This window comes from Palaemon carinicauda, chromosome 30, assembly GCF_036898095.1.
Source record: "Palaemon carinicauda isolate YSFRI2023 chromosome 30, ASM3689809v2, whole genome shotgun sequence".
Taxonomy (NCBI): Eukaryota; Metazoa; Arthropoda; class Malacostraca; order Decapoda; family Palaemonidae; genus Palaemon; species Palaemon carinicauda.
Genome location: NC_090754.1, coordinates 25,444,845 through 25,458,762, shown reverse-complemented (window position 1 = coordinate 25,458,762; position 13,918 = coordinate 25,444,845). Strand labels below are relative to the sequence as shown.

Here is a 13,918-nt window from a genome sequence, read left to right as displayed (position 1 = left end):
TATGGGTTATCGCTCACCGACCACCAGGAATTCCCGTCGCGCGAGCTCCAGGGCAATTGCGACCACGATTCCCAATGGGGTTTTTGTAGCATGACCAGCCTGGCGAGTTCTTCTGGAGCGTATTTCCAGAACACTGCCTCACCCCGTAAACACAGAGCATGGCACTTGCAAGAATAGGAGAAACTTAAGGGAGATCTGAGCAACACTCCTCTATTCCTGAACCTGGGTTAGCCCTTCCCCGTCATTCCCTGGAAGGATTTTTGGCGGGGGGGCTTTCCGTTCGAGATTTCTCCATCGGACAAGGGGTGACTGCTTACCTCTTCCTCTGGGAGCTTAACAGGTTCTTTCCCTCCTCGGTTACGGCCCGAGGTTTGGTTCAAGGAAGCTACAGGAAGATCAAGGGTACTTTCCTCCTCTCGAGCTCAGGCACCTTGGCCTTTCGTCGTTAAGTATCTAACTTGCGGACAAGCTCGTTGTTGTACCATCTGGACGCGCTGACTGAGGGCTTCCTTCGGGTGTCTCATCTGTGGAGGTCGACGACCTCAGACACCCTTCCATCCTTGAGAAGAGTTTGTTTGTGCCCAAAGACAGAGACTTAGACAGCTGCTGTGCGGAGTAAATCGACTTCCGGTTTCACTCCTCCAAGGCGCTTTCTTCCAGACTCTGCAGGGCTCCAGCGCCCTTTTCTTTCAACCACGTCGGCCTAAGTTATCGGCTACGACAACTGGGACAAGGTGTCCAATTGCAGTTTCCTCCTGTCAGGAACAGATGGCACGGGAGACTCCCCCGGGGGGGCATAGTCCTAAAAGGAGTTCACGAACTCTAGGATTGCAGGTTTTTCGCTGGGAGGATGCTTAAGGTTACTCATCCGAATGACAGCTTCCCGATGCCCATTCCCGCACAATCTCTGTGAGTAGCCAAGGATATCGCGCCTGCCGTCTCTGTCAGCGAATTCAGTGTCTCTGAACCTCTATGCCATAGCGTCAGCAGAGTTGCCCGGTTGGGCAGAATGATCCATACCTTAGGCGAAGGTCTTCCTTAGGATCATCGACGGCTTCACCCCCGGCCCCCTCAGTCGATCCTTTCTTGTAAGGAAGGATCTGAGAGGGGATGTCCATAGTCGACCTCTCAGCCCTGATCAAGTTTGTCGAACAAACTTCGGCCAGCGTAGACCAGCAGAATCGATCAGACTGGTAACGAGGCGACAGGACTCCTTAAACCCTGGATCGGAAGGACGGGTACTTTCAGTTTCCATTCCATCCATCTTCCAGGGTGCTCGTCGAATTCAGCCTAGACTGCAATTATTCCTGCTTATGATGCAGTGTGGCTATCCCGCCGTGGCATAGCAGGTTTGTTTCCCCAGAGAACTCTCCCTGCCTTCCTCTTGGCCGCTCAGGTGCAGGCTTCCACCTCCTCTGCTGTTTGGAGGGCTGGTCAACTCCGGTAGGCTCGGGTTTCGACCTTCTTCAGCGCCGGGACAAGCTTCCGGATGCTTACCATGAGTGTGGGCTCATGGTATTTTGCTTGGAGCCTTCTCTTCCTCTGCCTCAACATCTGGAGTATCTGGCCATGATATTGAGTCAACCGCCTCACCACATTGGAAACCCCGCTTCTCGTCCGTCCAGCGAGGTTAAGCAACATCGGTACTTGGATGGGTGACCACCTGGGGACGCCAGATTCTGTTACCACATCCTCCGAGCCTTCCTTTCGGTTGACTGTGGCAAGACTGAGGAGAGTCGCAGTACCTGTTCTCAGTCAAGCAGAGCTTTCAGCCCTACCTTGGAACGTTTCCTAGTTCTTCTTTCCTCATTGACCCGTCTATAGTCCGAACGGTCGCCTCAGGATAAGTTCCATGTGGGGCGATCCAAGTTCCGGTGGCTTCAGGCAATGTTTAACCGGACTCCCTGGCCCTATGGGACCAGCGGAACTATTAGACCTGCAATGGGTGTTGACCTATGGAGCCTCTTGATGGTAGTGGATATTCTCGTCCTTTCCCCACATTCTTGATGCGGTTCTCGGACTCGTCAAAGGAAAGGGGGGGGGGGGGCAGGCATGTTCCGGTCCAGGCCTATGGTCAAGACCTGAAGAATACCTCTCCATCATTCAGGCAGGCTTAGGGGCCTTAGTCTGGCCCCTCTTCAGATCCTACAGCTCCTGCCGAGTCGCCCCGTTGCGCGTCGACTTCATTCTAACCAGCAGGGGACGCATTTTCACACCTTCACATCTTGCAGTAGAGATACCGGGATGATTGAGATTCTCTCAATACCACCATCGGCTCTCTCATTCCAGGCAGGGGAATGTTTCTCTCAGACTATCCGAGCAGAGCCTAATAGAGAGAGTGTACCTAGGGGTCTTTGACCTTGGGTAACCAGCAAGTGCTGGTCTGGGGGACCTGATCGCGACAGCTTGGAACCTCAAGCTTCCGCTAGTCTTCCCCCCAGTCTCAGACCCCGAGACTCTGGCAAGATGCATTCCGGTGATGGTGGGACAACTTCGACGCCTGCGTCTTCCCTCCTTTTTGTCTGCGGACAATGGGTCTCAACAAGACCAGGTTGTCTGTCAACCTTTCAATGGGAGAGCTCCACTGGGACTATGCGCAGAACGGTTTCTGGACCCTCTGCTTCCCCTGACGGAACTCCCGGGAGAGCTTCTCCCACGGCGCAGACTACTCAAGCAACCACACTGCGACATCTCTCCCGAACCGGGGCGTCGCTTCGGCTTCATGCCTGGAGACACTACGCTTCCTCCTCTAGAAGAGACAACCCGCTACAGTCGCGGTACAGAGGTCGCGTCATCTGCGATAGTCATCCACAGGGGTCTCCCAGGCAAAGTGAAGAGTCTAAGGTGGTTGGTGCCGTGGGAGATATACCTCTTCCCTTGAGGCCTCTTCTCCAGCAATAACGGTCTTATTGCCTTTCGGCGGGAGGAAACTCCTTTCCGCTCTCGGCAATGAAGCCTGTCGCTCAGCCTTTCCCTGACCTTCAGGCTTAAAGGAATAACTTTTTCCTGCCCGCTGGATCTATCCTCGCTCATGCGAAGCTACGATCGTCCCTGCCCTAGTCGGAGGAAGACCTCCAACTTGGAGCATGGCTCGGACTTTCAGTCCTTTAAGAGATCTTCTCAAGACCCTTTTACGACAGGCCTCGGATTGTATTCCGCCTTGGGTCTTCTGCTCACTCTGGCCACGGCCAGTGTGTAAGCAATCTTCTTGGTCTCTTACTACTCCCCCCTTTCTAAGGAAGAGGGGAAGGCAACATTCAGGCTCGCTCCTGAGTTGTTGGCTAGACTCAGAATCTGAGGGTCCCGGCCCTTCGGTCCGATTCATTAAAGATTTCGAGTCTCCATTCTGTGTCTGATGTCCCAAGACCTTCTCTTTCTTGCCAGTAAAGGAATCGAGAGGTTAGCTTTGAGAACAGCTGCAGTTTGTCCTCAGTTGCAGCCAATTTGGAAGCATAAGGAGGACATGGGGGGAGAGTCACCAGTATACCTCTTCAGCCCGGACTCAAGGACATTCATCTCGACCTGTCTTCAGACCCTCCCCCCGTCACGTCGCCCTACAGCACGATGTTGGATACATCGCAACGTCCCTCGCCTTCGAGTAATACTACTCTGTGACACAGGTGCTACAAGCTGGAGTCTGGAAGCGTCTGATGACCTTCGCAGCCCGCTTCCTGCAGGGCGTGACCCACAGGAGTCTCGATACGTTTTCTATCGCTCTGTGGTGGCTACACAACAGCTGGTCTAACCTCAGGCTCCTTTTTGGACAGGTAGCAGAAGGTTGAGGGCATTGTTATCAGGTTTTATTCTGCATGAACGAAAGAAGTATGTCTGGCCCTTACTTCTTTCTTCATCATCCCCTCTACGGGGAAGCAGCATCCTGGTCTCTGCATAGCTGACCTCGAACCTCTGCAGGTAAACCATGCTTCCTTGTGTTCCGAGTATTGAGTCAATACTGTCGCGTCCCCCATACCCTGACGAGGTGGTATTGGGAACGTCCTAACCCAGAGTTCCTTCTGGAACTCCAGGTCAACTGCCTAGGACGGGTCACACTTCTTCCTTCACACACAAGCTTACGTAGGCCACATGGTTTCTTGCGGAGCAAGGAACTTGTGAGGTGCAGGGACTCCTTTTCTCGAGTGCGACTCACTCGGATTCTGAGTCCCCGGGTAAAGCCGAAGCCAGTATGGCTGGGGACTTTCCACCCTTCCTAAGGGATAAGTCACCCTTTGTAAATAGCGTGGTTTGTATTTCGGTTACGGAACAAATGACAAATTCGAAGATAATTTTTATTTTTCCTAACCATACAAACCTTAGCTATTTACACATATTTGCCCGCCAGCCCTGTCCCCCAAGACAAGTCCTACCTCTAAGTGAAAGTGAGTATTCACCTGTGTGTGAGGGGGAGGAGGGGTAGCTAGCTACCACTCCCCTACCCCCTCCGCTAACTAGCGCGGGGGTAATACACCCTCGTTAAATTCTAATGGCTCGCTATTTCAGCTACGCTAAAAGTAATACCCTTTGTAAATAGCTAAGGTTTGTATGGTTAGGAAAAGAACAAATTATCTTCGAATTTGTCATTTTGGGCATGCTCTTCGCACTCCAAAAGAGAGATTAGTTCACCAAACGTTCAGCTGGGCTCCCCAAGGCACTAGAAGAGTTTGAAGAGCCAGGCCTACATGGTTGAAGACTGTGAATTGCAAAGTAGGAGGTAATGAATGGAGAATTATTGAATTGAAAGCTCAAGATGGAGACAAACTTTGCATCAATAGGTGTAGTAGGATTTGATGAAAAAGGTGATAACGATCACAGGGGCAAGACTCATAATGAGATCAGAATTTATTCTGTTCAATGATCGCCGTGGCGAGACTCATAATGAGATCAGAATTTATTCTGTTCAATGATCGCAGGGGCGAGACTCATCACCTCGTCTTCCTGGTTGGTCAGGATGTTGTTTGCAACAATCCGATGTTAGACCCCCGTCAGGGCATCGTTTTTAACGATTAATGATCGCCACAGAGATCGTAACAATCACAAGATTGTAGGCTATCACTATCTCGATGTTCTTTTTCTTGAAGATGAATACCTGTTCAGTTTCCCCTCTGAAAGATTACTCCGGCAGGATTCCTGTTCGGGAAATCCCTTTGGGGGAAACTCAGAAACAAGCCTTGGCTTTTTTCCCAAGTAACACTTTATGTTAACCTTCAATTTGAGATAGAGCTCGCTAAAGGGAAAGAGAGTGCTACCTGGAGGTTTGCCTCCATGTGTGAGAAATTCCCCTTTCAAGGGAGAGTCTCTACACAACCCTTGAGGATGTTCACTATCACGAGCTAGGCACTAAGGATCACAGACCGAAACGCTCACAATCCTGAGTTTCACTATTATGGTCACGAGCATCCACAATTGCGACGCTAGTCTCTACACAACACTTGAGGACGCTCATGATCACGAGTTAGACACTCGTGATTGCGAGCGAGACTCTCACTCTCACGAGCATGAGTTACACGATCACGGTCATGAGCAAGATGCTCGTGACCACGATTGCGATGCCAGTCTACACAACCCTTGAGTGCTAACACTCACGAGCGTGACTTACATGCTCACAGTCACACGAGTATGACGCTCGTGACCACGAGTACGATGCTTGTGATCTTGATCACGAGCTAGACACAAGTTATGACCAGTCTCTCGCTCGTAATCGCGCTCACGCTCATGATCATGAGTTACACACTCCAGCACGACGCGTGTGTTCACGATCACGAGCGTATTGTAGTCATGATCACAAGCGAGACGCTCTTGATTACCGTCATGGTCACAAGAGGGTCAAGAGCAGGACGCTCATGCCGCCGATCGTGGTCACGAGTGTCTCGCTCTTGAACCGCTCGTGACCGTGAGTGAGTAACTCACGATCGTGAGCGTGATCAAGAGCGTCTCACTCGTGATCATGACCACAATATGCTCATGATCGTGACCACGAGCATCTTGTGGTCACGATCATGAGTTATACTCTTGTGATCACGAGCGAGACACTCAAGAACGCGAGCTAGACGCTCATGATTGCAAGTTATAAGCCCTTATTCCGGGCTAGACACTCGCAATCACAAGGTAAACAATCGTATTGTGAACTACATGTTCATGGTCATAAACTAGTCACTCACGACTGTGAGTTACACACTCACGGTCATGAGCGAGACGCTTGTGATCACGATCACGATCATGACGCTTGTGATCACGATCGCGGAAGTGTTGTGGTCATGATCACGAGCTATACAGTAACCTCGTATCCCGGGCTAGATGCTCTTGATCAAGAACTAAAAGCTCAAGATCAAGAGCTATAAGCTCACAATCATAAGACAGACGCTTACAATCACGAGCTAGATGTTCACGGTCACAAGCACGAGCTAGACGTTCACAAAAATGTGCACAAGCAAGATACTAAATCACAAGCTGACGCTCATGATTATGAAGTAAATGCTCACGATCATGAGCTAAACACTCATGATTACAAACTAAACGCTCATGATCACGAGCTACACGATCACGAATTACATGTCAGGCTCACAATCGCAAGCTACACGCTCACGATCATGAGCTAAATACTTACGATCTCGATCTAGGGACGCACAAGCTCTAGACGCTTACGATCACGAGCTAGATGCAACACTTTATGTTAACCTTGAATTTGAGATAGAGCTCGTTGAAGGGAAACAGAGTGCTGCTCGGAGGTTCGCCTCCAGGTGTGAGAAATTCCCCTTCTGAGGGAGTCTCTACACAACCCTTGAGGATGCTCACGATCACAAACTAACCACTCGCGATTGCGAGCGAGACGCTTGTGCTTACGAGCGTGAGTTATACGCTAGATGCTCACAATCATAAATTAGACGCTCACCTTCACGAGCAAGACGCTCGCGCTTTCGTGTGAGACGCTCACTCGCGCTTTTGTGTGAGACGCTCACGAGTCTGACGCTTGCGCTTTCGTGTGAGACGCTCACAAGCAAGATTCGTTTTCATGCGAGACGCTCATGAGCAGGATTCGCTTTCGTGCGAGACACTCACTCTCTCATGCAAGACACTCACGCTCTTGTGCGAGACACTCAATCTCTTGTGCGAGACGCTCTGTGATCGGCGTCAATGACCTTAAATGTCACGATGCCAGAAAACCTCAAATCAATCAATCAATCATGATCATGAGCAAGATGTTCTCGCTCTAATGCAAGATGCTCACGCTCACGGGGGAGATGCTCGCACTCATGAAGGGGACTCTCACGATCTCGTTGAGGCGTTCAAGACCTAGAACGAGGCGCTCATGATCATGAGCACAGTCATGAGCGAAACAATCCCGACCGATTCAATGGATCTCGTATTCTCCAGATCTCCGATTTTTCAGCTGCCAGTCACTGTTTTTCAACGGCTAGACGATCCTCAGTTGCTTATGAATAAGACACTTTGCTGTTTTCATGTTCAACAGTTAGTCGTTCGTTGTCTCACATGACGTTAGCTTGTCATTTCGCTTGCTTGTCTCTTTGCTCTCCTGACGTTCACTGGTCGGAGACTACATGCCTGCTCCATTCTAGGCTTCTAATTTAGCAGCCACTTCCTGTGAGGGAGCTGCTCAAGAGAGCACCTCTCCTAGATGACATAGATCGTCTCTCCTCACTCTTGGGCTTACACTACTTAAGTAGACCCTGCAGATTAGATGGAATTGCAGTGTTTTCTTTCTGGGAACCTAAGACTACACCCTTCTTAGACGATGGGGATAATGCGCTAGCACAAAGCTCAGTGCCCCTCACTCTTTTAGGTTCATGTTTGTGTATCACAAACAGGGCTTCTCGGGTTCCCGAAGTTTGCTCGCTGTCAGTAGGTTCAGAGGGATCCACTTCAAGGTGGCCAAGAATCTTTTAACTTGTTTATAAGTGAAAGATCTGATTTATTCTAATGTTGTTACAGTTGGCCAGGTTTATGGATTGAATCTGGCACACTCATGGGAATTCATCTCCCATGAACGTACGTGTTTTTATTTACATTTCGTTCGTAGTACAGGAAGGCTTGCGAGCATTACCTCAGGAACCAGGTTGCTGCTTCGGCTGCTACCTTCTTCCTTATTGTCCCGTTTATTATGGGGCTGCTCACGAGCCGACTTTGCTTGAATAGGAACTACTCTAGTTAGACAGTCTCCTGAAGCAAATCGAATCTCGGATGTGGTAGGGGCAGCAGATCCTTTAAGTCTGTTCATCCCCCTCCAGCGGGAGACACATCCTCATGAGGTTACCGCCATGCTCTCCCTCTTTGAAACAAAATTCAGTGCTGTCTAAGCGACAGCTATAGCAATTTACTTGCTACAATTCGGTCGGCCCTGGATGGGTGACTGACGAGAATAACAGAGGTTATTGAAAATTTGTTTTCCTAATCTCCGTTGGCCCTTTTGCCCTCGGACCTTAGTGGAAACACATTCAACCTCCATCTGCATCCGTTCCGGGGAAACAATTTTTGTCTACACTTCATGAAATTCAGTCTTGTTCAGGAAGTCGGCCGATGACTTTCTCCCGTAACCGCAGCTCCTCCTTAGGCCGGAGTGGTTTGGAAAGAATATATTACTTCCTCATGGGAGAACCCCTCCCACGAGCTCAAAATAATCAGTTCATGTCTTTTTCACCAAGGAAAGAGAGTACAGACTTTAGCTACAAGGATACTATTTTCTGTCTTCCATCTTTCCTCGGGAAATGGGAAGCAGCCTTTCTCTTCTTCCTCATGATTGGAACATCCGATTTCATAGGAAGACGTGGGACGCCAGGATACCACTAAGGTTCGTTGGTCAGATGTCAATACTTTTAGTCTCTCCTCGGGAGATGAACTTAATCTTCAAACCTTGTCATGCAAGGGAAGGTTTTGCGATCAATCAGTTAGCCTCCTATATAGGATCAGCTCTTGTCTTGAAGACCTCAGCCTACTGACTGATCTTAAAGTCTCGAACTCCTGCGAATCTTCTCCTTCCGTTTACCTCGATCTATAATTCGAGTAATCGAGGCAATGACATGAAGGTCATATCCTCTACAAATATCTGTGAACTGTGTTCTCACCCTGTAGAAACTTCCGCAGGTCTGGCAAGACTGCATCAGTCCCCGTCGAATGTTAGCTCTGAAGGACTAGCCGGGTCCCAGGTCCTTCAGAACTAAGGATCATCCTTCCCTTGTTTCTGTATGATGAAAATCTCTCCCAAGGAGTCGATCTCCTCGTTCTTCCTGGATTTAACGCTTCCTATAGAGGCATCAAAGAAAGTGGGGTAGGCCACATACAGGACCATATGTCCTTAGGACTATGATCAGAGCACGAATGATACCGTCTCTTAATCCGCTAGTAGGCACCATCTTTCTTTGGGAAAGTGCTGGGGGGGAATGACAATGATTTGTCTGTTCCAGTTCGCGAAAAAACACTTTTTGCTCCTACGTGCTCTCCCCTTTGAGGTAGCTTGTACACGTGTTTGGACTTTATAGAATCCACCCCTTCTGCAGGAGTCTTCCTCCTACAGTCTCTGTTTTAGAGGTCTTCCTTTGGGAAGCAGAATGAATATCAATGACATGCATTGATCTTCTTTTTGCAGGAGGAGAACTGCTGTTGCCTGTTGGATTCCTTTTGTTAGCAATTTTCTCCCCAATTCCGTTCAAACTTATAGTCGGACTTGTCTCATTAAGGGACTTGACTAGCGCATCGGTCTTGCCTCGTCATCAAGCCGAGTCTTGTCGAAAAGATTGGTCACATCAGTGGCACGTCTACGACTCTGGAGAAATCATTACGAACTACATGAACGACTAAAAACTATGTGGTGAGGGGCGAGTGAAGTCTATTTTTCTCCTCTCGAGGGTGTTATTCTAGTCATGCACTCAAAATTTGTAATGAAGGGAATCACCCTCTTAGGCTAAGGCAACGGAAGACCTTTGCTCGTTGTTACGATCTTAAAATCATTACAGGTTCTTTTAACAATTAAAATAAATGTTTCCAACAGCAACCATTGAAATGTGGGAAATGAATATAAAAAGAAACATGAAAAAATACAACACGTTTGTTTACAAACTTATATAAAAAAATACAACACGTTTATTCACCAACTTATATAAAGAAAATCAATGTTATGAATTCGGTTATTTTAACTGTCAAATCAAATTAATTAAAACATCAAGAGAAAAGGGGAACAGTCAGTAAAGTAGAAATACTTAAGGAATAGTTTTCTGCAACTGCTGAGACGATACTGGTATTGAGGCTTCAGGCTTGAGAACGTTGCAGAAGGGCAGCTGAAGTTCAGATGAAACTGGCACAATGACCGGATTCGAAGACGTCACAAAGAGTGGCATCAAGATGGGACATCAAAAGTCTTCTCCAAGAATTCGATGATAGAGTTGAACTATGGCAGGCTGCAGGCAGTGTGGCTACTTCTCATCACAAGCAGGGAGGGCTAGCTGCTTCAATTTGTCTCTTCTTCTCAACCATAACAGGATTTTGGAGATAAGCTGAAGGGAAGGTTGGAAACAAACTCTGTCAGGCTTCTGGTCTTCTCTGCTTCTTATCTCATCAGGACTTGGCTCTCATTTGTTTCGGACATAGTTCCTCTCTTGTCTTATATCCTGTCCTATCTCTCTTGGACAATCTCTTCTTGAAGTTTATATACCCATGTATGGGCGGAGTTAATCACAGTGGGCAGTGGTCATTTCCATAGAAGGGTTTTTTTTAACAATTCTACGTCTATTGGCTCCCTCAAAAACGGCCACTTCGATCACGCCATGGAAGCTTCTACAAGAAATTTCTGATGCAATCTGGACCACGTGTTAAGTCGTAACAAAAGGGCAGCACGTGTCCACCCATGACATATTTCATAAACAATGATTTCCTTCAGGCTCAGTTTCTCAAAATATTCTGACTCCACTAATTAAGACAATGACATCTTGGTCAAAACAGGAGTCCCCTTATCGCTGCAGGTGCTCTTCGTCGAGGCTTGGTTTACTTTCAAAATGCTGACGACAGTGAAGTGGTGACAGGTTTGACCAAAAAATACAGTAGTCGGATCTTGCTGCTCACACTTTTGGAATAGATATTTTTATCTTTAATAACATATCCTTTTAATAGTATTGAACCTACCCATGACACTTGTCCATCGAGCATCTCCTCCAATTGTTGCTCTCCATAGAGTTTGAACCGATTTACGCATAGTGGGGTAATACAGCCCTTTAAGGATGGGTGGCTTCCTTCGGTCCTGGTTGTCCCCCTGTATGACAAAGGACACCTAAACTGCAGATCTTCTCCTGATCCCGAGACAGGCCTCTCCCAGTGTGGCACTCAACCAAAAGAGAGACGTACCCTATGGGCCTCCCTCAATATCTCTCGCTCCCGACAAGAAACCAAGTACTGTAACATCCAATTTTGCTCTGGGCAGCTTGAACCTTAGGTTCAAACCCTCCAACTGGGAACCTGTTGCTTTGTAATCAAGGCTGTAACACGGGTAATTACTTGAGCAAATAACTCGAGGAGGGTGATTACCTAGCCCCAAGAGTACAGCATGTTTCGCTGACCCTGAAAGGCCCAAGGGAATATATTAAGATTTCCATTAAGGACTGGGACTCTTGGTCATATACTCGTCATTGTTTCCTCCTTTTCACGCCAGTGATTATATTGAGGCCATACCTCAGGAAAACAATGAAAGAGCTTGCTCCTTAGGTTCAGCACGCTTTGCTAACCCTAGGAAGGGCAAAGGAGGATGTATAGATCTCGTTCGTGACGGGGCTACAGGTCTTTTAACAGCCATGGAATCCCTCTCCTTCTCCTCATAGAGATGACCCAGAGCTCATAACTTTTTAGGGCAGAATCCGTCCATAACATTTTCAAGCAGCTACTTCATGACTCAAACCTTGCCATTGGTAGGGTGGAAGCATGTCTGATCTTCACATCACCCTACTTACAAGACGTGACCCAGAGAAGACCCGATACGTTTTCTTTATCGCTCCTGTGGTGGTGACACAACAAGTAGTTTAATAATAACTCTGGTTCCTTGTTGGACAAGTAGCACAGGGTTGAAGGCATTGGCTACATGGGGTAAGACTGGGATGAATGAAAGTATGTCTGGCTCACTTACTTTCATCATCTTCCCCTCCTTGGGGAACAGCACCATGTGTCCCTTTGCAAGGTGGCTTCAACCTTTGCAGGTAATAACCACTTTCCTTGTGCAACCAAGTAAAGTATAGTATATTTTGTATACTTGTACACGTCCCCAACGCCTCTTGCAAGGTAGGCTTTGGGAAACGTCTGTTTATGTGTAGGGTTCCTATTTAAACTAGGAACATTCTAACCTAGATGTTCCTATGATATCTCTCACAACTACTTTAGTTGCTCAGGCCACTATCATACTCACTTGTATTGATAAGCGAGTTAGCAAGGTTTCCCTCTATTACATTTTAATACTGTACTAGGTAAACCTGTGTCAATGACTAAGCCATTAGTCAAACTTACCACCCTTCTAAGAGTGAGTTATCCACATAAACAAAGAAAGGTTCAGTAAGTATGGGAACAAATGATAAATTTGGAGATGATTTGTATTTTTCCCTAACTAATGATACAATCTTTAGTTATTTATATAAATTGGCCCACCATCATCTGTCCCACAGTAAGTCCTACCTGCAATCAAAAAGTGACGTAGCTCACATCTCTGAAAGTATATATGGGTGGCTGGGTACTCCCTAGCCACTCCCTGCCTACCCACTCAAGTGGTTAGACAGGGTGGCCACCTCACATTTTAAATCTAATGGTTGCCTTCTAGCTCCACTGAAAGTATATCCACATAACTACAGATTTGTATTTGTTAGGGAAAAATACAGATTATCTCTGAATTTGTCATATTGTAAGGGATGAGTCTACATTAGGCCTTTGCTTAAGTGACTGTAAGAAGAGAAAAATTGCACTGGATACCAACTCCATATACAAAAAAGTCAAGTAGCTCTATTGCATATTTACGGATGGCGGTGATGGCGACCCAGAACCATGACATCTTCCACCAGACCAACTGATAAAATGCCATCAAGGGCTAATTTGATAAATTTCAAATTTGTATCAAGCTTAAGAGTGTGTCCATATATGGAGGGGCTGCCTATGCTGATAAACTGGGTGCTAATGAAGACATGAATGGGAAAAGATAGTTTTAGCAACTGACGATCACTGTGTTCCTCACCTGCAAAAAAAAGAAACAAGACGGGTGCTCCTTTGGCATAGGTTGGATGACAATGTTACTGACGAAGATATTGCACCACCTGACAAAGTGGCTGCTGAATTGGTACTTTTCTAAAGAGCAAAAATGCTCTTTGTTGCTGTGCAGTACATTCATCCCAGAATTTTCATACTGTACATTGTTCAGTACTGCACAGCTAAGCATTATCATGCTCTATGAAGCTTTAGTATTTATCTTCACTAGTGAGTGTTCCAATTTGAATATTTTCTTTGATACGTAAAGATGTGTATACAGTTGAATTGATATTTAGTTTATGGAGTACTGTATTTAGGAACTGTAGGAACAGTTTAAAAAGCATAAATTTGTAAAGATAGTAAGAAAATTATGAAGAAATGATGAAAGCTTGTGTTTAATGAAACTTTTTTTTTTTATCTAGATTATGTCAAGACCATGAGTTAAGGTTATTTATGAGTAATAATTTTGCATGGAAAATTATTGTTTATAAAAGAGTAGGTTTCCTTAAATTTACAATCAACAGTTTTCCTAACTTAATGAAATTACTAAGTATTTAGTTGAACTTGAAAGGAAATGCATTGAATTTTGGCGACAAGCCATTACATGTTTACTTGAGCTTTACTTAATCAGCATTAGCCTAGCAATGGGTCTTATAGTGTTTGTGTTGTTTAGAATGTGATAACTATTTTTCTTAGATTAAAA

General features: G+C 46.6%; 1 protein-coding gene across 5 annotated transcripts in view; it reads left to right on the top strand.

The window, feature by feature from the left end:
- Positions 1–13,918, top strand: part of LOC137622931 (uncharacterized) — a 615,385-nt gene that overhangs the window by 125,760 nt on the left and 475,707 nt on the right. The window lies entirely within an intron of this gene.